Source organism: Triticum aestivum, chromosome 1B (genome assembly GCF_018294505.1).
Source record: "Triticum aestivum cultivar Chinese Spring chromosome 1B, IWGSC CS RefSeq v2.1, whole genome shotgun sequence".
Classification (NCBI taxonomy): Eukaryota; Viridiplantae; Streptophyta; class Magnoliopsida; order Poales; family Poaceae; genus Triticum; species Triticum aestivum.
Genome location: NC_057795.1, coordinates 653883118 through 653907537, shown reverse-complemented (window position 1 = coordinate 653907537; position 24420 = coordinate 653883118). Strand labels below are relative to the sequence as shown.

The 24420-nt window shown below is 47.9% G+C and overlaps 1 long non-coding RNA gene across 1 annotated transcript; it reads left to right on the top strand.

The window, feature by feature from the left end:
* Positions 1-9542: 9542 nt before the first annotated feature.
* LOC123145699 (uncharacterized) lies at positions 9543-19686 on the top strand. Its single transcript, XR_006472374.1, has 3 exons — positions 9543-9932; positions 18741-18917; positions 19010-19686. It is a non-coding gene; the product is annotated as an uncharacterized lncRNA (long non-coding RNA).
* The last annotated feature ends 4734 nt before the right edge of the window (positions 19687-24420 follow it).

The window sequence follows — 24420 nt, the reverse complement described above, 5'->3', positions numbered from 1 at the left end:
ACCCATTGGCCATTGTCCCCGATTGAGGGGTGTGTTCTGTCATGCCCACTAGTCCCTAGCAAGGTTGGACGAGGCGGAAAGGGGTTAGGGTTCCATCTGGAAGGCCAGATCAGGTTTCAATCAGGTTAGGATTCAAGATGTTTTCAAACGCGAGGCTTCGGGGTCGGCTACGGCCGGTCCAGTGGACGTTAATGACGTGGAGACGCTGATGAAGGAATTGGTGCTGGAGGAGGAGGACCTCGATAATATGGTGTATGATGTGATTGAAGCGTCGGCGGAGGCAGCTCGGTGGTTCGCGCTTGCAAGGGTGCACTCGGCCAAAACCTACTCGCAAATCGCAATACTGGTTCTTTCGGAATATGAGAGCAGCTTGGGATCTTGCCCAAGAGGTGAAATTCACGACACTTGAGGAAAATATCTATAGCGTTCAGTTCTCATGCTTGGATTGGGAAAGAGTCACTCAGGATGGCCATTGGCACTTCAGGGGCGACGCTGTGATCCTCAAGCCATATGATGGTTTGGCAAAATCCTCAATTGTTCAACTTGACACCATTGAGATCTGGGCTCAAATTCATGATGTACAACCCCTATATGATCATCTAGTGCCATCTCTTGCGGCCAAGGTGGGCAAAGTGCTTTTTAGGGAACACAATCACATGACTTCACGGGTAATTTTCGTCGCGTCTGGATCAGGATCAATGTCACAAAGACATTTAATTGACAGTGGTAGGTGGTGATCCCACTAAATTCCACACAACAATTATAGCATCCAACGGGTGACTACTTAGAAAAGTTTCTCCAGTAATAGTGTCAGACACAAATCTATAACAAATAGTGACACCCACATAAAAATTGCGGACAAGAATAGTGGTGGATTGCTTACGAGTAGATCTATTTTGAGCATAGAAAATCCTATACCAACTATCTTTTAAACTTTCTCCTCCCCTTTGTTTAAAATTAAGCACTTTATTTTCATGGGTGCAAGCAACAAGCGAAGAACTAGCCATAGTAACAAGCAGAGAAAACACACAATATTTTTTTGGTATTTTTATTTTTTAAAACAAAAACTATAAAGGAAAATAAAAGTAGAACAAGTAAATGGTAAATGTGTGAAGGAATCTGCGTTTGTTTGATGAAGTCTTCCCAGCAACGGCGCCAGAAATTCTCCGCTACTTGTCATAGGCGTTAGGATTTTCCGAAGAGGAAGGATGATGTAATATAGCAGCAGAAAGTATTTCCCTCAGTTAAGAACTAAGGTTTATCGAACCAATAGTAGACTCACGCAAACAAATATAAGTGGCACATGCGCACACAGCACACACGCGCGCGCGCGCGCATATTTGCACCCAACATAGGCAAGAGGGTTGGCAATCCTATTATACTCGGTAATTGCAAGGATTAATTCTGGTAATGATACATAGATAAATTGCAAAACAAAATAAAAATAAATAAATTGCATTAATGTATTTACGGTTTTAGTAATATGATGTGAATGGATCCGAGGGCCATAGCTTTCACTAGAGGCATCTCTCTCATGACCGTACTAACGGTGGTAAACAAATAACTGCTGGGCAACTAATAGAAAAGCACTTAGTTATGTTGTTATTCATGGCATGATCACATAGGCATTACATCCATGACGAGTAGACAAGATGATTTTGCATCGACTACTATTACTCCACCCCTTGACCGTTATACATCATGCATCTTAAAGTATCAAGTTCATAACAAACAAAGTAATGTTTGGAGCATGATGACATAATGTAGACAAAGTAAGACCAGATAATATGTTTGTACCCCGTCGTTTTATCCTTAGTAGCAACAATAAAATTACATGACTCGATATCTCTTCTATCATGGGTGAGGACCCACCACTAAGCACCTCTTGAAGATAAATCAATCTAACTGGCCAAACTAGACAGATATATGGGGAGAAATACAAAGCTATAGAAATCACACATAATAAAGTTCAGAAAAGACTCGACTACTTTCAATGAATAATCTGACCATAAACCCACAATTTAACAGATCCCAACTTTGTCTCGAATCGATCTCCGGATGGAACATTGTATTGAAGATAAAAAAGAGAGATCCATCTAGCTATTGCTATGAACCCGTAGGTCCTGTGGGGAACTACCCAGACATCGTCATGGAGGCAGCGATGGTGATGAAGATGGCCTCTGTGATGGATTTCCCCTCCGGCAGAGTACCAGAAAAGGCCTCCAGATGGGTCCACGGAAGAGTAGAGGCTTGCGGCGGCGGAAGAACTGTTTCAAGTCTCGCTGTGGGGTTTTCTGAATACTTGGGAATTTATTGGCCAGGAATTAGGTCAACCAGAGCAGTAGGGGGCACAAGAGGGCAGGGCGCGCCTACACCCGGGGCGCGCCCTTGCCTTGTTGTCATCTCGTTTATCGTGTAGTCTCTGTCTGAAACTTCCAGGATCTCTTTTGGTACATGAATTTTTTTCAAAAAAGATTGTCGTGTTTGGACTATGTTTGATAGGGATTTTCTATAAAACCAAAAACAAGCAGAAAACATCAACTTGCACTTGGCACAGAGTTAAAAGGTTAGTTCCCAAAAATGGTGTATAAAGCATGCAAGATTGATTATATAAGAGCATGAAACAATAAAAAATTATAGATACGCCGGAAACATATCAATTGTAGCCATCAAAAGAGGGAAAATCAAGTTTTGGCACAGACCAACAAGCATAATTGGTGTGCTGTGTGCGTGAATCAAACTCGCGGACTGTGGCAACCGGATCAATGACAGAGAGACACAGTTCGGACCGGGGCGTACCCTTGACCGGAGAGGGGGGCATCTAAGGTTGTGAGTACCCCATATGCCTATCCTCTGGTGTCATCGATCTCGCCGCGACCATCGAGCCAGTGGTGTTTCGGTTCACCATGGTCGGTGTCGGCCGTCGGATTCACCACCGTATCGCGCACCGGGATCGATCGGGCCCATGGTGTTATGTTTCGCCATGGTCGGTGTGGGCCGCCAGATTCACCACTGTGCCGGGCAAGGGGATCGGTCATGCGCGTGGTGTACCAGTTCACCATGGTCGTTGTGGGCCACCGGATTCACCACCATGCCGCGCACTGGGATCGGTCGGGTCCGCGGTGTCCAAGTTCACCATGTTCAGTGTGTATCGCCGGATTCACCACCATGCCGCGCACCAGGATCAGATCTGGGGATGCCGCGAGTACTGGATGGAGCACGATGCGTCCTACTTGCCAATGCAGCTCGTCGACTTGGTTCTGGAGGTCAAGCTTGTTATATTCTCGATACCCATACAATAATTCTTGGCCACACAATTATAGGTTGTCGCCTCAACTCTGTGGCGTGTTGGGCCTTGGTCTTGAATCACTCACATGTCCGTCCCGTCTTGGTCCCATCCTCATGGCGTGCTGCTCCCGTGCACCACAGGCCTGACAAAAGTGCCAAGAGAGGAATTGGAAGCAACTTCAATTGAGGAAGGAGAAATGGTGAATTTATCAAACAGATGGAATTCCCAGTGCACACATCAAAGCAATATCTTGTTAAATTCATCTTATGTGTGGCATCACGGACCATTTTACATCCAACAGTACCTGTACCCGCACACTTTCTCTCCTAGTCCCGGCTCCGGCTCCGACGGGCCCAACGGCACTCACTTTCTCCCATCCCTCTCCTAGTTAAGGCAAGTGAAATTCTCGCCTCTTCCGGCCGCCCACCACCACCTTCTCCTCCACCTCCACCTCCATAGAGCTCTGCTGCCGTCTCTGCTCTTCTGTCACCTGCTGCGTCCCCTCTCCTCAGATCGGCATTGGCGAGCAACCTCACTCCCTTCCTCGATCTGCTTCCATGGTTTTCCTTTTTTCCATCTGTGCATCTCCTCCACCTCCACCTCGAGAGACCTCCGCCACCGCTTTCCATCTTTCAATTTTCCATCCTCTCCTCCACCTCCACCTCCACCTCGAGAAAGCTCCGCGGCCGCTTCCCCTGCTGCGTCCAGGTGAGTAACCTCACTCCCTTCCTCGATCTGCTTCCATGGTCTTGTAAGCTTTCCTTTGCATCTAGTATATGTGTATCTGTATGTAGGTAGTAGTACTATACATCTTGCCGATCGATGTGTACACTGGAAGGGAAGGGAAACCCCACTTGTTCTTGTTTTCTCAGAGTTAACATATTCACATGAAATTCATATATAAACTTGGGGGTGGGGGCAAAGCCCCCCTCCCCCCTGCATCAACCATCTTTCAATATTGACCTAGGTTACCACTATTATAGATAGCTCTTCTAAGCCGTCGTGCAAGAAGATCTGTACGTCCACCACTGAGGTACCTTAATCATACCACTATTAATTTTCAGGAGCAATAGCTAGTACCCGGGAATGGTGCGGGTTTATTTGGGTTCCTCGGTGCGGATCTTTAGATGGTTTCAATTGGGGAGTGAAACACAAATTGGACTGGAGTCGTGTGGGTTGAGGTAAATGTTGGGGGGTGGCAAAAAATTGTTCCTGATTTTTTTCATTTTGTTCAGAAGTTCCAAGAAATATGTTCTTGTTTTTAAATTTTTGTACGCAAAATTTTATTTTTGAGAAAAACGTGAACATTGTATGAAACATCGAATACTTTTAGAAATTGTGAGTAAAATTTGAAAAACTCAACAATTCAAAAAATGCAAACAATTTATGGAAACAGGAACATTTTGTAAAATGTCCCAAAAATATAAAACGTGAAAGTTTTTCTGAAAACCCGAATATTTTTCAAATTTTAAAACAAATTTTGGATAGTCGGACATTTTCGAAAAATGGGAACATTTTTTCAAACACCTGAATAAAACTTTAACACATGAACAGTTTTTAAAACTTGCGTACATTTTTTGAAACTCCTGAACAAAAATTGAAACATGAACTTTTTGGAATTTGCAAACATTTCTTTAAATTGAAACATTTATGGAAACTCGTAACAAAATTTGAAAACATGAACATTTTTTGAATGAAATTTTGAAATGGGAAGATTCGAAACTCCCAAACATAATTCGAAATGTGAACATTTTGTAATGCTATTTACTTTTTTTGAAAAGAGAACATATTTAATAATATGAGAACATTTTTTTAGAAAATAAAGAACATTTTATGAATTTGTGAACAAAAAACAATAACAAGAACATTATTGAACTTCTGAACATTTTTAGAATTTTAGAAAAGAATTTGAAATTCTTAAGGACAAAAAGAAATACAAAGAGGAGAAAAGGAAATCGAAAAATAAAAAACAAAAAACGAATAAAGAAAAAGAAAAAGCAACAAAGAAAAGGCTAACAGAAAAAACCTGTGAAAACCCGGTTTAAGAACCTTCTGGAAGGCTCCCAAAACCGTTCAGGAACCTTCCCAAAACCGGACGCTGTAGCGCCTGCGCTATCTCGTAATTGGGCCGGCCCATCTTGATCACTAGTCACACGCCTCTGTGCGAAGGCTCGACAACTCGACGCAGCGAGCGTCCGTTACGAAATTCTGTGAACGAGGGCGCGTGTTGAGATTTGTTCCGTTCGTGGGTAGAGATGGGCCAGGTAATTTCCATCTTTGGCCCTTTTTTATTTGGTTTTACAATTTTATTGTTAAACTGTTTTATGTATCCTATAAAACGTCTCACAAATCGTCTTTACCTATTACACATGTAAAAAATAATAAATGTAATAACCCAACAAGTTAAGATTTGTGACGTTCTATACATCGTCCCAAGAAGCGTGTCTACGTAATATGTGCTTTCTAGTATAGGGACAAATATAAAAGCGTTTTAGAAAAAGCACGTCTACTGACATGTTTTGTTGTAGTGGTCCTACGACGATGTAACCGGATGGATTACCAATTGCAGTATATAAATTTTGTTTGATTGACATAATTAGCACATAACCAGGCATGAATATCCCTTCGTTATCAGGGTTTATTCTCTTCGATTATTTTTGCGCTCACGAGCAAAACCAGCATATACTCTTTTATTAGCACGTGCCACAATATTTTTTTCAGTTATAGGCTATAGCCGACCAACATATTATCTTTTATTGGCACGTGCAAGTTACCTCCGGCAATAATTTGTGGAGTACCGCTTTCTGCACATGATTCTCGAGACAACTTCCTTATTCTCACACAACCTTTTTATTTCCAGACAACTTAGGGACATATAAACACTGATGTGATTTAGTATAAAATTCCAAGGTGGGATTGTTCCTATCATAATTGCAAGCTAGCTGAGTTGGCTTTGTACCTCGGCACAACAGGGAAGGTTCATAGTTCAATCCCCTCGCGCCCTTAATTTTTTACTGCTTGTAAGTGTGACAGAAAAAGAAATGCATGGTAGGCCCAGCTGGGGATAAATGAATAAAAATAAGAAACTACGTGTGGAATGGATGGAACAAAATCCATGTGTATATTTTTACTTTTCTTGGGGCAGCTGTGTGGGAGCTACTATATGATGCTAGTTGCGACAAGTAGCGCATGGAATGCACAACCGATCGCGTCTGGGCCAGCTACTGGCAGGCACCGAAATGACCTATTTTTACGGGTTGAACGATCGAACACATGACCTTAAGGACTCGACCACGTGTTGCTGGCCATGGCAACAAACACCTACTGCTAACCAATGGCAAGCGAGAAACTTTAAGAACATACTGCAACGTTGGATTTAAAACATTTTTTGAATTTTTAAAAAAATATTAATTGCCGAATATTCATGGAAAAGTGAACATTTTTTGAAATTACGAACAATGTTTTTATTATTCCATCCATTCAAAAAAACCTGAACAAAATTTGAAACGACATCATTTTCTGAAGACATGAACTTTTATGAAAACATAATTGTTTTTAAGTTGTGACCGGCTTTTGAAAATGGAACATGTTTTGAATGTTCAGAACAATTTTATCATTTTTTTTAAACGCGAACATTATTTTGAATTTGTGAACAATTTAATAAAACAAGCAAATTTTTTGAATTTGGAATATTTTTTAAATGCATTTTTTTTGAAAACCACAAACAATTTTGGAAAACACAAATATTTTTTGAAAAAAATTGGAATATGTCCTGAACTAAAAAAACAGAATGAGAAAAAAAATATTTTTCCAAACATTTTTAAAAACGGGAAGACAATATTGTATTTCTGAACATTTTTCGTAAATTTGACAGGAAATAAAATTCTGAACTTTTTTTTGAAAAGTTTTAATGAAGAAATAAGGTAAAAATAAAAAATTGGAAGGAAAGATGAAACGGGCTGGCATAGTTTTGGGCGCCCTGTGCGAAGCTCTGACTGTCTGCCGCATTTGGCCACAAATAAGAAAAATTTGGCTTCATGAGCAGGCAAATAAGTGGACTCGCTTGGCTGGGCCACAGAGTGTGCGACCCATGTACGAAAATCTGGATTGCTAAAATGAAAAAAAAAACGGGCACACAAAAATTTAGTACCACAACCACCTTAGATAGAAAAATAAATTTTGAGGGTGAACGGATGAAAAAATCGAAAAAACACACCATAATTTCTTAGTAGGTATAGATATAGATAATAGTAGAACCATTTCTTGTTGCCACACATTGAAGGAACCAACCGGAAATAACAACTCATGATACAAACAAGAAATTGGAAGGGTGCGTCCCTACCCGGCTGTGCCCCAACTTCCTCTCAGGAGGCCCGCGATGGCGGCCCCAACCACTAGTCAAACACAATAACATGCGGGGAAGGAGGGCCCGCTCGGCCTCTCCACGTCGATAGATTTTACCATGTCGGAGATAAAAAAGAAACTAAATGAATAGGAGCAAAAAAGCACATCGAGCCCCACACCTCCACCTTTCTTTCTTTTGCACGAACGCGACCTTTCGTTCGTAGGGAAGTTTTCTTGGTGGAGTGCAGTACATCCCTCGCCCCACCACTTAGAGCATCTCCACTTGCCCCCCAACAGCCCCCCCCCCCCCTCCCCGATGCTTTTTTTCTCCGGCGCTAAAAAACAGCCCAGTCACGTCTCTAGAATTCCCAAATTTCGCCGGTTAGGGCCGAAATTGGCGCCTACGGACCCAGGACGAACCTAGTGCTCTGGGGACGACTGGGGGTGCCGAGCGAAAGAAAAAACGCGCCAAAACCTTCCCGCGCCGGATTCCGCACCATGGTCCCACCGAGTTAGCGGCTGCATCATCGTCCTCAACCCATCGCATCGGCTCCCGCGCGAATCAATGCCAAGGCTGCCACCGGTCAGCATTCGATTGATCACGGGCGGCGCAGTGAAGGCGAGACGCTACGCGTCCCGCCACGCGCCGCTATAATAACCGCCCATCATCGCCGCTGGTGGCTCACCCGCCTCCCACAGCTCTCTCGCCGCCGACCACCTTCTTCCCCTCGGCGCCCTTTGCTCGCCCTCTCTCCTCCTTCCCAGATGGCCGAGCGTTTCCCTGGCGATAGAGCGGCGGCCAATGGCTTCGGCCGCCGCCATCTGCACGAGTGGGAGGCGCACCTCCTCCGCGAGACGGACTACCTGGCGCTGCCTGACATGCGTGTGCCGGGCTCTTGGAGGCTCATCGCCGCCAGAGGAACCGCGACAGCAACACCCTGTGGACAGCGTACTTCGGGCGCCGCCACGACCAGCTCGCGTCCACGAACGGCGCTTCGGCACCACTGGGGCGCCACAACTCCGACGGCCGCCGTCAGTGGTGGGGCGTCCCCGGGTGCACTCTCCACACCATCCTCGAGCACATTGAGGGCGACAACTCTCCGCGAATGGAGTACCCGGCGCCTTCCTTTTCGCGTCGGAGCGGCAACTCGTGGCTTCTGAGGCGCATGGCGGGCGCGTCCTCCTCTTCCTCCGGCTCCCACTCCCACTCCTTTGGCACACCGACGCCGCTCGCTGCTGTCAAGGCCGAGCCCTAAGAGACGCGAGAGCGCCGAAGCAGCGGTAGCCTCGTCATAAACGAGGGCCGCTGTCGCCAACCTTCTCCTCCTCCTCGCGGCCATCTTCGCCTGGTCAGGCCGAAGAAGGAGCCGGTGACGCCGCCCGCCATCGTCAAGCAGGAGCACATCGCCATGGCCGCAGACCTCGAGACCGGCCAGGAATGGGCGCGGGACGACTATGTGCGGGGGCCTCAAGCAGGAGATGGAGCGCCAGCGCCGTGCCCTTGAGGAGATCGCCGCCCGGCGCCGCGGCTACGACGAAGACGGCGTCGTCGTCCTCGAGGACAACGACGAGGAGGCACCGGCGCCATCCAACCCTGTTCGCCTGGGCGACCTAGGACAGGGATGCAACAAGGACGGTAGCGTGCAGGATGGCGACGGCGACGATGACACCTTCTACAAGCTCCTCGGCATGTAGAAGGCTCGGAACGGTGGTGGCGTAGTTTTTAGGGTTTTAATTATGACTTTTAAATTATGTACAAATATGAATGAAAACTGCCTGAATTTCGTCCAAATTTCCCGTGGGCTTGTGTCATTTTCTTCAAATTTTAGCCGAACTGTATTTCAAAAAACGGCGTATAGGGGGTGGCACCGGCGGTCCTCCCTGAGGAGTCGCTATTTCACTCCCGGAAGATGCTCTTACTCGGTCGAATGGTCGATAGGCGAGGCGGCACCGGCGGTGCATGAATGGAGGGGAAGAGGCAAGGGACGAGTTGGCATGGCCGGGTCCGGCAGATATGGCACTGGTCACACATGAAGACGAGACGGCGGCGGTGAGGACGTCATGCACCCTTCTCTGAGTTTTCTCCCACTGCTCCTCCTCCTCCATCGGGCTGATTCACCCAGTGCGCACCCACGCCGCCGACGGGACTCTGTGCGGGATTCTCTACTCAGCTCTCCATGCGGTTGTGCGGCGCCTTCCATGCCTGCATCGCCTTGTCTCCGGCCTACTCGCAGCAGGGCCAGGGAGCAGCGTCGATTTGATCCAAGAGGAGCATCGGTGTGGGATCTGCTGCGGCCAGGTATACCCCTACCCTCCCCTTCCTTTGGATCCACCTCCGCTTCCTTTGGATCCAAACCCACTTCCCCTCTCTGTTTCTGAATTTTGCACTGAAATTGTGATGTGAGGCTCAAAAAGATACAATGGTTAAACATTATATGTGGGTTTGTTACAGTACATTGTGCCATCCAGCACACAGGTTGATCTGAACAGAGTATAATTGTTGTTTCTCTCTTCTAGATCCATGGAAAAACGAATATCAAGTCTAGGGAAGAAGAGCGTAGAAATAAGAAGATATCTTTCCTGAAAACCTTAGTAATAAAGAAATAAGGTGACACGGAACAAGTGTTCACGTGATTCGTCTGCTTCGTCTAGGTTAGGTCTTGCTCTGGCGATGGGCGACCATGCGCCGCCGCCAACCTATCCCTCCGACGGAAGCGATCCAGAACGGCGGAAGGTGTCTCTCTCGCCGGGGATCCCGAAGTCTATGTTGTCTACGAGTCATAGTCGGTCTCATCTGGTGACTGGGCGTGGTCTGCAAGTAAACCACGGCCCTAGGGTTCCGGTTATTATTAGCAGTAACTCAGATCCGTGCGTCCCACCTGCCCCGGATCCCGCTCTACTACGTCCGCCTCCTGTGATGTCGCGACGGCCGGCTGCTGCCGGAGGTGGGGGTGATCAAGGGGGACCCGATGAGGATCCTACCCACCCGAAGCCTACTGGTGGTGGCGTTGTTGTACCTGTCAGACAGGAACGGGCGCAGGCGGATGACGGGGAGGTGACCCTGGAGAACAGCAACTGGGATAGGCCGACGTCTGATGGCAGCCTACCGGACAGCGTGGAGACACAGATCGGCGGGGATGTCGATATGGATGATGTCGCGTTCGTGGCAGTGGACTTTGAGGAAGAGGAGGAGGAGGAGAAGGCCGTGGGATGGAAGCTCATTAGTCTGTATAGATCGCAGAAACGCCCTAGAGCGAAAACGCTGTCTGATCACTTTGAGAAAAATTGGCAGCTGCGTACTGGAGTTGAGTTCAAGCCTGTAGAAAAGAACTACCATGTGATCACGCTGTTTTCAGAAGGTGACTACAAATTTGTGGCAAGAGGAGGGCCATGGATTTATGATGGTGATGCTCTCCTGGTGGCCCCCTTTGATAGTGATGCGAGGCCTTCAGAGACAACACTTGATTCAGTCCCCGTTTGGGTGCGAGTGTTTGATATCCCGTGGAAGAAGCAGACTAGGGCTTATGGCAATGCCCTAGGTGGTACTCTGGGTGAGGTGCTGGAGGTGGATGCGCCTGCAGAGGGACAAGGTACAAATGTCTTCCTGCGGATCCGTGTCAAACTACCCTACAATAGAAGGCTGCAGAAAGATGTGATGCTTGCATACAAGGTGAAGGGTGAAGAAAAGAGGGCCACGTTCAAGCTTAAGTATGAGAGAGTACCACACTTTTGTTTTCACTGTGGTTTTATGGGGCATGACAAAGATGCCTGTGAGAAGATGTTAGTGGGGTTGCCGTCAAAGGCCTATGACTCCACACTTCGCTGCTCCCCTTTCAAGAAGTTTGAGCACCGTTCTGCTTTTACACCTTCTCCGGGTCAGCCAAGAGCGCGGCGGGGCATGGATTTTTCACTGGGGAGTGCCGGATCAGGGACCCAACATGCAGCTCGCTCAACTGCAAGCTCTGGCTCTGGGAGATCACCTGTAATTCCAGACAGAGTTGATGCTCACGACGGTTTTGAGGAACAGGAAAAACCAGGTCCGGCGGAGGCTGACGCCCTTCTTGCTAGCCAAGTTGAAAACATGCGTCTCCGGTTGGCGAAAGAGAAAGATGAGTGTAGCAAGGTCCAGTTGGTGAAAGCCCAGTTTGAAGCGAGGGCAATGGAAAAAAGTGCAGAACCATTGTCTAAGTCGAGGAGGAAAAAGAGTGCACCACTGCCTAAAAAGGCTCTGGCAGGAAGAAAGCAGGGTCCGCTGGTGATTAGGGATGCACCTTTAAATTCAGAAGAGAAGATTCCAGCTATACGCAACCTAGACAAGGTGCATGTGTCATTTGGAAGTGCATCAGAATCCATGGACTACAACGACTCAATTCTGGGCAAGCGGCATGTGCTGGGCCTAATGGCTAATGTTACTGTAGCAGCAGAGGACAAGGCTCTGGTGTTGTTTGGTGATGTACCAGAGGGAGGCTTACAGAAGAAAGGCAAGTTGGATCAAAGTCAGGTGGATGAGGAGGTGAATAGTATGATGCGTGAGGTGGAACTGGAGGCAACCGGCCCAGGGGCCGCTGGTATATTGACGGGGTCGCGCGCGCCGCCCCGTCAGGAACAATGAATTGCATAGTGTGGAACTGTCGGGGCGCGGGGAACGCATCGACAGTTCGCGATCTGCAGGCTCTCTCTCGAGCCCATTCCCCCAGTATGATTTTCTTATGCGAAACTAGGCAGAAAAAAGAGAAAATGTATCATCTTCGTAATAGATTGAGTCTCTGTGGTTTTGAAGGTGTTAGTAGTGAGGGTAATAGTGGAGGGCTAGCTTTATTTTGTCATGAGTCTCTGTATGTTGATATCCGTGATTGCAATAAAAGATGGATTGATGCGTATGTTCGCTTGCCTGCTGATGATCAACTCTGGCATGTTACTTTTGTGTATGGTGAACCCCGAGTTGAGAACAAACATTTGATGTGGGAGGGCCTGAAAAGGCTTAGAGCACAACAGGATGACTTACCTTGGCTTTTGGTGGGTGATTTTAATGAAGTGATGTGGGACTATGAGCACTTGTCAGAGACACCAAGATCGCCAGGACAAATGATTGCGTTTCGTGATGTTCTTGCGGCGTGTAACCTGTCTGATTTGGGCTTCTCCGGGTATCCATTTACATATGATAATAAACGCAGCGGCAGGGCGAATGTTCAAGTGAGGCTGGACAGGGCAGTAGCGGACCATAATTGGAGGAATAAATATCCAGAGGCTGCCGTAAAACACTTAGTATCACCATGCTCTGATCATCTCCCCCTTTTGGTGCAGTGCATCCCAGAGACTGGAGGTAGAATGCAATGTGCTCGACGATATGAGGTGATGTGGGAAAGGGAGGCTGCGTTAGAGGAGGTGGTGGCGGCTGCATGGCAGGAGCGTGGGAGGAAACATGGGCTGTATGATGTCAAAATTTCCCTAGATGCTGTCATGGACAAGTTGCATGAATGGAGCCGGAAGAGGTTTGGTAATGTGACCAAGGAGATAGAGAAATCACGGTCTAGGCTTGAGGAACTCATGCATATGAATGCCGACCGTAAGGATATCCGCAAAGAATCAGATCATTTGGACGAGCTGCTATATAGAGAGGAGATGCTATGGCGTCAGCGGTCACGCATTGATTGGCTGAAAGAGGGTGACCGGAATACAAAATTTTTCCAACAGAAGGCGGTTTGGAGGGCGAGGAAAAATAAGATTAAAGGTCTTGCGGATAGTGATGGGGTTGGTCCATACTGATCAGAAGGTTATGGAAGGTATGGCAGCGGAATATTTTAAAAAATTATTTACTGCTGATGATTCTCTTAATGCAGTCAACGTGCTGTCCTTATTTGAGCGCCTTATCACGGAGGAGATGAATGAAAAGTTGTGTGCCCCATTTTCTGTCAAGGAGATTAGCGATGTTTTGTTTCAGATGGGTCCTCTTAAGGCCCCGGGTCCAGATGGATTCCCAGCACGTTTCTTCCAGAAGCATTGGGCCATAGTTAAAGATGATATTGTTGAGGCAGTAAGGCTGTTTTTTGAGTCAGGCCACATGCCCGAGGGTATCAACATGACTACTATTGTGTTGATTCCGAAAGTTGATGAGCCTGCAAGATTATCAGATTTTAGACCGATAAGGCTGTGTAATGTCATATACAAGGTTATTTCCAAATGTCTGGTTAACAAGTTGAAGCCTCTGTTGGGGGATATCATTTGTCCAGAGCAGAGTGCGTTTGTCCCCGGTAGGCTGATTACGGATAATGCTTTCATGGCCTTCGAGTGTACACACTTCATAAAGCATGTGAAGAATCCGGATAAAAGTTTTTGTGCGTACAAATTGGACTTGTCAAAGGCTTATGATCGAGTGGATTGGAAGTTCCTGGAGCAAGTGATGCAACAGATGGGCTTTGATCATCGATGGGTGAGATGGATAATGGCATGTGTCACCTCGGTGAGATACACGATTAAATTAAATGGAGCCCTCTCAGATTCATTTGCACCGTCGTGTGGGCTACGGCAGGGAGATCCTTTATCACCATTTTTATTTTTGTTTATTGCTGACGGTCTAGCGGCTTTGCTAAAGCAGGATGTACGGGAGGCACATATTTCGCCACTGAAGGTGTGTCCAAGAGCACCAGGGATATCACACTTATTATTTGCTGATGACACCTTGTTATTTTTTCGTGCAACGGAAGGGGAAGCCACACGGATCAAGGGAGTTCTTGAGGAGTATGCTCGTGCCACTGGACAACTTATCAATCCTCAGAAATGTTCTATTCTTTTTAGTGAGCACTGTCGATTGGGTGATAGGGAAGCTGTGACGCGTGTTCTGGATGTGCAGAATGTTAATTTTGAGGAGAAATATCTTGGCCTCCCCACACCAAATGGAAGGATGTCAAAGGGCCGGTTTCAGAATATTCAGGAGTAGTTTACAAAGAGGTTTGTGTCTTGGTGTGACCAGATGGCGCAAAGTGGAAGAGAGGTTTTAATTAAATCTATTGCACAAGCCCTCCCAAAATACTTGATGAGTGTTTTCCGACTACCGGCGTCCACCTGTGATGATCTTACACGCATGGTCAGGAATTATTGGTGGGGCGCTGAGAAGGGGCGTCGCAAAACACATTGGCGTGCTTGGGAGAAGTTGATCCAGCCCAAGTCTCATGGCGGTATGGGGTTCAGGGAATTTCGTCTTTTTAATCAAGCATTACTGGCACGTCAAGCATGGCGGATCCTAGCTTTCCCTGATAGCTTGTGCGCACGAGTGCTAAAGGCAAAATATTTCCTTTCTGGTGAACTAGAGGACACTGTGTTCCCCAACGGCTCTTCTCCTACTTGGCAAGCAATTGCCCATGGTCTAGACCTTCTCAAGAAAGGGCTCATCTGGAGAGTTGGAAATGGTCGTTGCATCCGCATTTGGAGAGATAGATGGATTCCCAATGGGGGTTCTGGCAATCTGATTACAAGACAGGGAAGATGTCGCCTTAGGAGAGTTTCAGAGCTACTTGATGAACATGGCGCGTGGCGGCTAGATGTTCTCAATAATTATTTTCTTCCTGTGGACATTGAGCAAATTGTTAAAATCCGAGCCTCCCCTCGAATGGGCGAGGATGTTCTTGCCTGGGAATATAAGAAAAGCGGTGTTTTCTCAGTTCGTAGCGCTTACCGGCTGGCGCTAGAGGATCGTCATCGGCCCTCTTCAGTCGCGGCGAGCAGGGCACCAGTCGGGCGACGAGCCGTCTGGGCTTTATTATGGAGGTGCCCTGCTCCTCCGAAGGCGCGTGTCTTTGCGTGGCGGGTGGTTACGGATTATTTGCCCACTTGGATTAATAAAAATCGTCGTAGTCTCGAAGTATCTAACTTATGTCCTGTTTGTGCTTCTGAGCCGGAGGACACCTTCCATGCTCTGTGTAGATGCCCCCAAGCAGTGACATTATGGCAGGCGATGGCGCAGCAGTGGAGTATCCCGGACATCCGGCAAATGCAACACACAGGGCCGGAGTGGCTCCTCCATGTCCTGCCTGATCTATCTGAAGAGCAGCGCCTGTGTACACTAATGACGATTTGGCGTTGTTGGCACGTACGCAATGAAATAGTGCATGACAAGCGGCCGCCACCAGTGGAGGTTTCGACGCGCTTCCTTTCGAGCTACATATCTTTCCTGCTGGCCCTGCAGAGTGACCCACATGCTGATCATGTCAAAGGGAAGATGGTCGCTAGTCCTCAGCTCAAAAGACGTCCAGTCTTGCATGTGGCGGACCGAGAGGCTCAACCAGCCCGGTGGGAGGCGCCCCCAGCAGGCTGGGCAGCCCTGAATATTGATGGGTCATTTTCAGTTCAAGACGGTACAGGTGGAGCGGGCATGATACTCAGGGATGAATCAGGTGCAATCATCTATTCATCCTGCCGTGAGCTTAGACATTGTGCATCTGCACTTGAGTCTGAAATTGCTGCATGTATGGAAGGAATTTCACTCGCTATCCAGTGGACGGCCATGCCGATTGTTATCCAAACGGATTGTTTGGATGTTGTGAAATTGATTACGGGTACTGATGATGACAGATCAGCTCATACAATGATGGTGCAAGAAATTAGATCACACCTTCAGGAGGGTAGGAAATTTTTAGTCAAGCATATTAGGCGGGAACAAAACTCAGTTAGTCATTTTTTAGCAAATTTTGGTAGAATAAAGAAGCGAACTGTCGTGTGGCTTCGCTCAGGACCAGACGAGGTGCCTGATCTTTGTAATGCAGACTTGGCCGCCGCTTGATTAATAAATTCTCTTTCTCCTCGCAAAAAATAAAAATAAAGAAATAAGGTGATTTTATTTCTTTGGTACGTCCGTGTGAACTGATCGCTTTTTTTCGAAACAGAGGCAAAGATTGCCTCATCTATTAATTAAGCAGAAGAGAATTGCCCAGTTAATTACAGAAAACCGGGCAAAAACCGTAACAACAAGGGCCAAGCCCACTCCCATAGACTGAAACACACAGGGCAAAACCCACCCTAATCGACGACAAGTCGACCTCCGGCCAGACAACGCAGCTCCGACTTTGATGGAGAACTCAAAAGAACAAAATCAGGCACGGTTGGCGCCACAGAAGATCGCCGAACGGGCCACCTACAGCCAGTTATCGTACACCACAGGGCCCCGTCGCTGCAGCTTCGACTCTACAGTAATAAGCAAACCGAGGCAAAACCGTGGACACGCCGGAGAAGAGCCAACTACCGGAACCATTGTCGCGTCGCCGACATCGCTCCCACCATCATCGTTGTCACAAAAGTCTGGTCGCCACAGTGATTCTCTCTGGGCCGCCCCGACATCCACCGCTCCGTCGCGCCCAGCGCAATCAACCGGCACTGCCTTCTGGGGCCGCCACCCCGACATACCACCGCTCCCCTCGAGCAGCAACGCCACACAACCCAGCTGCCTGCAGCCCACGCTGCTCAGGGCAACCACTCGCAGACCACGAACGTCGCACCACATCCGGGGTCGCTGCCCCGACGTTTAGTCAGACCGCCTCCTCTGAGGCGCATCGACCGAGCCGACATCCCTACCGCCCAAGCGGAACAAGAATGCCACCCAACCAATGTCGAGCCAGAGCCCCACCTCATAGAGCTTCCACTCGCATTGTTCCCGAGATCGCCATCTCGACGCACAATCAGAAACCACCCAGAGTCGCCGCCCCGACGTCCACTGTCCCCGACGACAAAGAGATCCGTGCAAATTGCAAAATACTGACTCTCCAAGGCGAGGCCTCAAAGAAGGATACGACGTAGCCGCCGTCAACGCCCGCTTCGACCACCGAAGCTAGGGATTTCTCCCCGAGAGTCATGAAATGGAGCTCCACGACTACACCATGGCGCCACCATTGCCGGCACCGACCCAAAGTCGGGCTAGACTTTCGCCGAGAGCTCCATCACACCTCCGAATCCGAGCAGATCCGAAGTACTGCACTGCACACCATCCACATGGTCGACGTCCACCGGCTCTCTGTGACCTGCCAGTCACAGCACCTCCAGCTTCGTCGGCAGAACCACCATGACAACCCGCCGGCAAGATCCGGCGGCGTCATGCCCGGGGCCACCGCCCCGGCATCCCTCAAGCCCCTCGAATGAAGCAGGCCTCCTAGCACTACACAAAGCCGCCGCTGCCGGAGCAGCAGAGCCCACGAGCGCCGTCAGGCCAGATCCGTCGCCTCCAAGGCTCCAACATGCACACACCGCGCCCAGCACGCGCACGCCCACGCCGCACCTCCCTGCTAGGCAACGCCGCCAATCGACACAACCACCCAGCGCCAGCACACTGCGACCCCGCCCCGAGCCAGATCCATGCCAGATCCGCACCTCGCGCCACACATGGCTGCGCCATGCCTGACCGACGCCGCCCGGTGCAAGAGAGCACCGACGCCGCCCCTAGCAGCCACCCTAAGCCGCCCACGACCCGACATGCCCCGCCGAGCCGCGCGCCACCACAGGACCGGCCGTCCCGTGCGGCCCGGACGCCTCGTGGGGAGGGAAGGGCCTCGCCGCCGCCGATGCGCGCATGGGCTTTGCCCGGCGGCGTCCGCTAGCGGCGGCGAGGGAGGGGAGAGGCGAGGTAGGGATTGCGGGCGGCAGAGAGCTAGGTCGCGCCCGGGCCGCTTGGGGGAGCGGCACGGGGCTCTGGTGGATGCACTAAATATGGATAGATAACTAATCGCTTCTGAACTAAGCATGAAGTTGTCTCACACTATTTCTGTAGAGCTTTGTTGCATCTGTTTTTTGTACATCCCGCGTGTTTGATGAAATGCAGACATGCAAGTCGTTTGAGCGAGTACCACCATAATTCATCAATTCAAGTTGGTTCATACACATCACATGTGATTCTCATGCTGACCAGTTCATTAGATTATGAATTTGGTCTATGTTATTGCTGATCTTAGATACTTAGGCCCTGTTCGGAGTCACTCCAGCTCCTAAAAATACGAGGAGCTGGAGCATCTCTTTTCCAGCTCCGTACCTTTTGACTCCAGCTCCGGGAGCGGAGTGGTGGAGTGGCGGGTCTCCAAACAGGGTCTTACTTTTTAAGTTTATCTCAAAAACTAAAACATGTCCACAGGCCTAACTCGTCGTTGCAGTCAAATCCAATTGCTGATGGTCTGGGGCTGCCAGCCAGGGGCTCGAGAGAAGGCGTAGTGGCGGTCCTCCCCCCCTCTCGAGCCCTCACCGTGATGAAGCTATGGGACGAGGGGGAACACACATGGTGTCATTCGCGCTCTCCTGGTCGTGGCCTGAGGTTAGTTTTCTGCCTTCTGTAAATTTATTTGTGTTTCTACATTGTCTAAAAATTGTGCTTCGGGAGTTGTAATCAGTAGATTGTTTTTCTAGGTGCTTGCTGATAAAGTTTATGATGGTATGGCTGCTGATGTGTGGTCCTGTGGCATAATCTTGTTTGTCCTTATGGTTGGGTATTTACCCTTTGATGACCCCAATTTAATGACTTTGTATAAATTGGTAAGTTGCTGCAACAGACATACCATGCTTGTCATGTTAAGTTGGTTTCCAGAGCTAATTTTTTTGGCCACCATGGTTTTCTACCGGTGTGAGAAATCTTACCCAGCACATTCTTGATCCCAATCCTCACACTGTAAGTGCCAGTTGACTGTTATGATGACAAGTGAACACTGCAGCAGCTGAATGATTTGCATGTTTCTCTTTCAGGTTAGAGAACAACAATTCGATGTGAATTTTTGGATCAAATCCCTGAATTCTCTTATTTTGATTGAAATTGAAACACTACGCCAGGTTCTGGTTGCTTTAGGTTTTGGTTCAGATCATCATCATATGTTGAATCGAAATATTTTCAACAAGGTACTTAATGGGACACCTCATTATTCTAGATCCTTTAACACTAGTCTGTGGGTGTGTGTGCCTTTTAGGTTACAACTACCAGCATTTCTTTATATGATATAGCAATAGATTTCCCTACAAATAATTCTATTATGTTTCAAAGTTACATACATCCTTTTGTTCACATATAGGAGAAAAATCAAATGGTTAAATACGGGTCAGGTCTTCGTACACTGAAAGGTGAATTGTTTGCATATTGTCTATAGAAACGAAGTGGTAGGTAAAATGTAGTTGATACTAGCAATGCCTGCGCGGCGGCACGCCGCGCCCCTCGATACGTTATGATTATATATGTTATTTAAATTTAGTCCTAAAATAAGAGTTTTATGAGCATAAGTTTGTAGTCATAATTTTGTAGTTACAAAAAGGCAAGTTGTGCACGGAAGCAGTTTAAAAATGATACATCTATTATCCCGAGTGATACATCTTGCGAGATGAAAAATACACACACAGGTCCATGTGCCACGATGAAATATACTATATCATAGTAATGTTGTATTGTCATTCTGTTTTATTTAATTACTTAAATATATGACAAAGACACTATGTAACCAAGACCGCACAGCCGCGCTTCGCTGATAAGTATTGGTGTAATTTTTCTTACACATTTAATAGATTTGTGCATGTTTGTTTTTTAGTTAAGTCTCTTTTTGTTAGGATATTATTTTGTTCTTTGCTGATAAGTTATAGTGCTACTTATCCCGATTTCTTCAGTGCGTATTCATGTTCTCAACTCGTTGGTGCAGAATCACAAAACCAAACAAATCGACATGCTGTCATTGTAAGGTAAATCGCAAAAACAAACAAATCGACATGCTGTCATTGTTGTAATGTGAATCCGTAGAACTCCGCACATAGACAGGCCGCAAAGCTAGCTGCAGATTTTTGCACTTGTTGCCAGTTTATCAGGTACATGGGCAACTAAACTTGATAACAGTTCGATGCTAGAAAACTTGCCAAACAATTCCGGAGGCAAGCCGTGCCCCTGGCAGATGTCGTTAGTATTTTGTGATGTCGTTAGTATTTTGCCCAGGCCTTCGTTTTTTCTGCATGCTAGTCCTTCAACGTGTTTATTCGGTTGGATCTTGTTGGTACATCAAATATATATTTTCCCAGCATGGTTCGTTCCATCTGACCTATACAGTTCGCAGCGTGTATTTTGAACCTTGTGGATTCATTAATGTCTGGGAGGATATGCATGCGTTATAGTACTTTAAGTTGTATGATCGTCGATATTATTAAGCCCATGTAGTACTACTATGAGTAATCTTATTTGTAAGCCGAAGATAAACAAACTTCTAACTTGGGAGGTAAAAGAAACTCAGAGATCGGTGTTTTTCTGTAAGTGAAAACATATCTCTGCGTGTAGGAGAGTGGTGGCCAGTAGTTGTTTTGAGCAAGAATCTACATCCACCATGTAATTCTACACGGTCATATCCCAAAAAATGTTGAGCAAGTTGACTGCATGCAGGAGGTGAACAAACAAATCATTCACGGGAGTTAATCAAGTGAAATTAATCATGGGAGTAACTCCACGTCTTGGTCACACAGGCCGAAAGACAAAACTGGGAAACCACCTCCAATTTCTCATAGTACTGTTTTAATGGAGGATTTCTCACACTACAAGTAGTCACATCACCTCAGGTTCTCATGCACATAGTCACATCAGGCCCTCGATAATCGCGCCCGAGAACTCCATGCAACCACCAACGACAAAAATGGAAAGAACCAATCCCAAACTACATGACACACATCATTTGCCCCAGCGAAACAAATCACAAAATAAAGTGCTACGTCTACGCGAGAAGCGTCGTCATGATATGCCCAGAATACAAATTAGAGGCATATAAAAATCACAGAAGAAATAGAAATATCTAAAAAAAAAGAGAAAATCTAAACGCTTTGGGGCTCCTCACGTGGTGACACGAGGACACCTCGCATATGTCGGTAATGAATTCCCCATGTTGTGAATGGACAAATCAACAGACCGAAGACGGAGGACGCCATCCACGGCAAGTGCGACACTGTCGTCACCCACAAGAAAAATTAACCGAGATGTTATGGTGGATCTTAAAATAGACCTTTAGCGCACTGTACTGCATAAATATGATACACGGGAAGGCATAAGTAATGCAGGAAAGAGCTAAATGACCACAAAAAAATGCTTGCTGATGACATGACACACAAAAGCTAACGTAAGGAACAACGACTATTCAGTCAATAAGCACCGACAATGGTGCATGATTTTTTTTATTGGACACAACATATATTGGGTGAACTTAAGAGGAGAGGACAACATCCAGGGAACTATTGGTAAAAGATATATGTTGAAAAAAAACCCTGCGAATTTGGTGCGCCCAATTGTATGAAGTTAAAGAACTATTAGTACAAAGTCAGACTTGAGTTATCCCACAAGTGAGATGTACTCAACTGAAGTACTGCCTGTTTGATTCATCAAGAAAGCACGCACCACATACGAAACTATTTTTCATAAAAAAAAAGCAATGCCTACCGCTGGGAAAGCACCCGATCGTCACATCAGGCTCCATCGTTGCATGCATACACTGGCTGGTCACATAAGCAGTTTTTTTTTTTTTTGCGAGGACATAAGCAGTTTTTTAATCGAGAGTAACACAGTGGGCACCGCTGAAGAAGATAGTTGAGAAATGAGAGTAGCATACCCACGAACTCGTCGCCGTCTGTGTTGCCGTGGAGCAGCGCATCAGGCGATACCTCAGAGACCTCGGGGTCGGGACTCTCGATATGCGAAGTCCAGCGCCGGCCGTCGCTCTGCCACTTGGTCGAGACGCACCACGATCCACAGGCCACCAGAGAGTCTACTCGGCTCATGAAGAAAACTACGGACCCCATCCCACAACTACTCCTCTCTCTCTGCTTCCGTCCCTTCTTCTTCCTATGAACCAAAGCCAGGAGCTTGCGCCAGACGTCATCACCATCAATACAATCATACATACCTACGTATTTTTTTTCTTGGTTCAAGATAGCCCTTCCACCTTGCCATACGGGGCCCTCCGCCGGAGTTTCCCACACGACAGTTCCCCACGGCGGCGGCGCGGCACGGAGACGGTCAGGTACCGGCGGCCTGGGCCGGCACAAATAAGATGTGGCAAGGGTGAGGTCGAGCTGCCGAGCCACCAGTGTGGCAACACGCACTCCATCGGCTCCACACCCTCATCGACGTCGTCGACGGCTGGGTTGACGCCACATGTCTCACGCCCGAGCGCGCCGAGATTTCGCAGGTCCATGGGCGGCGAACACAAAAGGTTAGACGCCGGCGGCCGGGAATTGCGGTGGCGAGCGTAGCAACGAATAATCAAACAATCGATGATAGGAAGGGAAGCCTGCAAACCCATATACGCACCATGAAGGATCCCATATTTATAGGGAAGCCACGACTCCAGAAAGATCGAAGCATAGGCCCTTCAGAAACACCGGGCGATATCGGTTTTAGCGGCACCGTGAACCATCGCATGCAAAAGTAGATGGAAACACGTAGTCATATCACGTGTCAGCCAATCAACATGCAGCAGTCCCCAACGCACGACAGCACCGATCGATAAAGAGGCACGCGCAGAGGAAGGGAAGCCCGCACAGGCACGGAACCACGGAAGAAATCTTGGGCCGCGAAGTCAACAGGCAATGCTGGCCCACGCGCCCCGAATTCGCTAAGCGCACCAACCGAATAGATACACGCGTTGAGAAAATTTTGAGCAAGAATCTACATCCACCAATCCACCATGTAATTCTACACGGTCATATCTCAAAAAAATAGCACGTGTCACATGCGGTATTCACCATACATCATTTTTACACAAGTGGCTAAATCTTAGAGCAAAATCTTTGCCTGGAATAGAGGCTTGGGTATGTATGCATACCCAAGCCTCTATTTCTAACCAAGATTCTGCCCTCACGTTCGCCCACTTGTTTGACTGCGATGTCCAGCCCTATGCAAGGATGGCACGTGTATTAAATTGGTAGGCTGGGGGGTAGAAACCATCTAGTGGTTGTAGGCTTGCGTTCAAAATTTTCTCAACGTATGTCCTGAATTTGTGTGTGCGTTTAGCGTTGCGGGTGTTTGTGGGCCAGCACTGTCCATTTTTTTTTTTTGAGGAAAGCCAGCACTGTCCATTGACTTGGTCGATTGATATTACTCTGGTCGATGTGTGCGTGCATGGGCTTCTTTCCTTCTTTGGCCTACACGTGTTTTCTTACAGTTGCGTCATCGATGCCGTTTAGTTTTGAGACGAGGCGGTGCCGCTTCGATCGGTCGTCTTGAAGCTTCTCTTGTCTTTGTTTGAAATGACAGTGCCGCTTTGACCGGCTGACGTAGATGCTTTTCCACTTCTTGATCGACGCCGCTTCGTTCGTACGATCTAGAGTGTGCTTCTGTTTCTGTGCGGTGCCGCTGTCATCGCACATTCTGGAAATCTTGCTTTTTGTCGCCACCGTTTACGTCCTTGTCTTGCGGGGCCTATAAAGAGTCCGTTCTTCCTGCCATGATATCGTACTGCGTCTTCTTCCGTCTCGCATACGTAGTTTGCATGGGTTCTCCTTCTTCCTATGGTAATGGTCCGCAGCGACCGAGTCAGCCTCCTCGGTGCTTGGCCGGCGTGGTGGTTCAGGCTCAGAAGTGAGAATTAATCGGCAAGTGTGGCCGGTGGTGCGGCGCCGCGGGCAGACCAGTCGACGGCGCCAGGGCCGCAGTACGTCATCGCCTCATCGGTGGCGCGTCCCCAGATGCGGCCCAAGCAGCCATTGATGACGGCCACGGTGCGCGACTGGCCCGGGGAGTGCACGAAACCGGTGATGGGCTGCTGCGCGGCGGCCACGTTGGTAAGGATGCCCGGTCACACGGTGTAGCAGTAGTT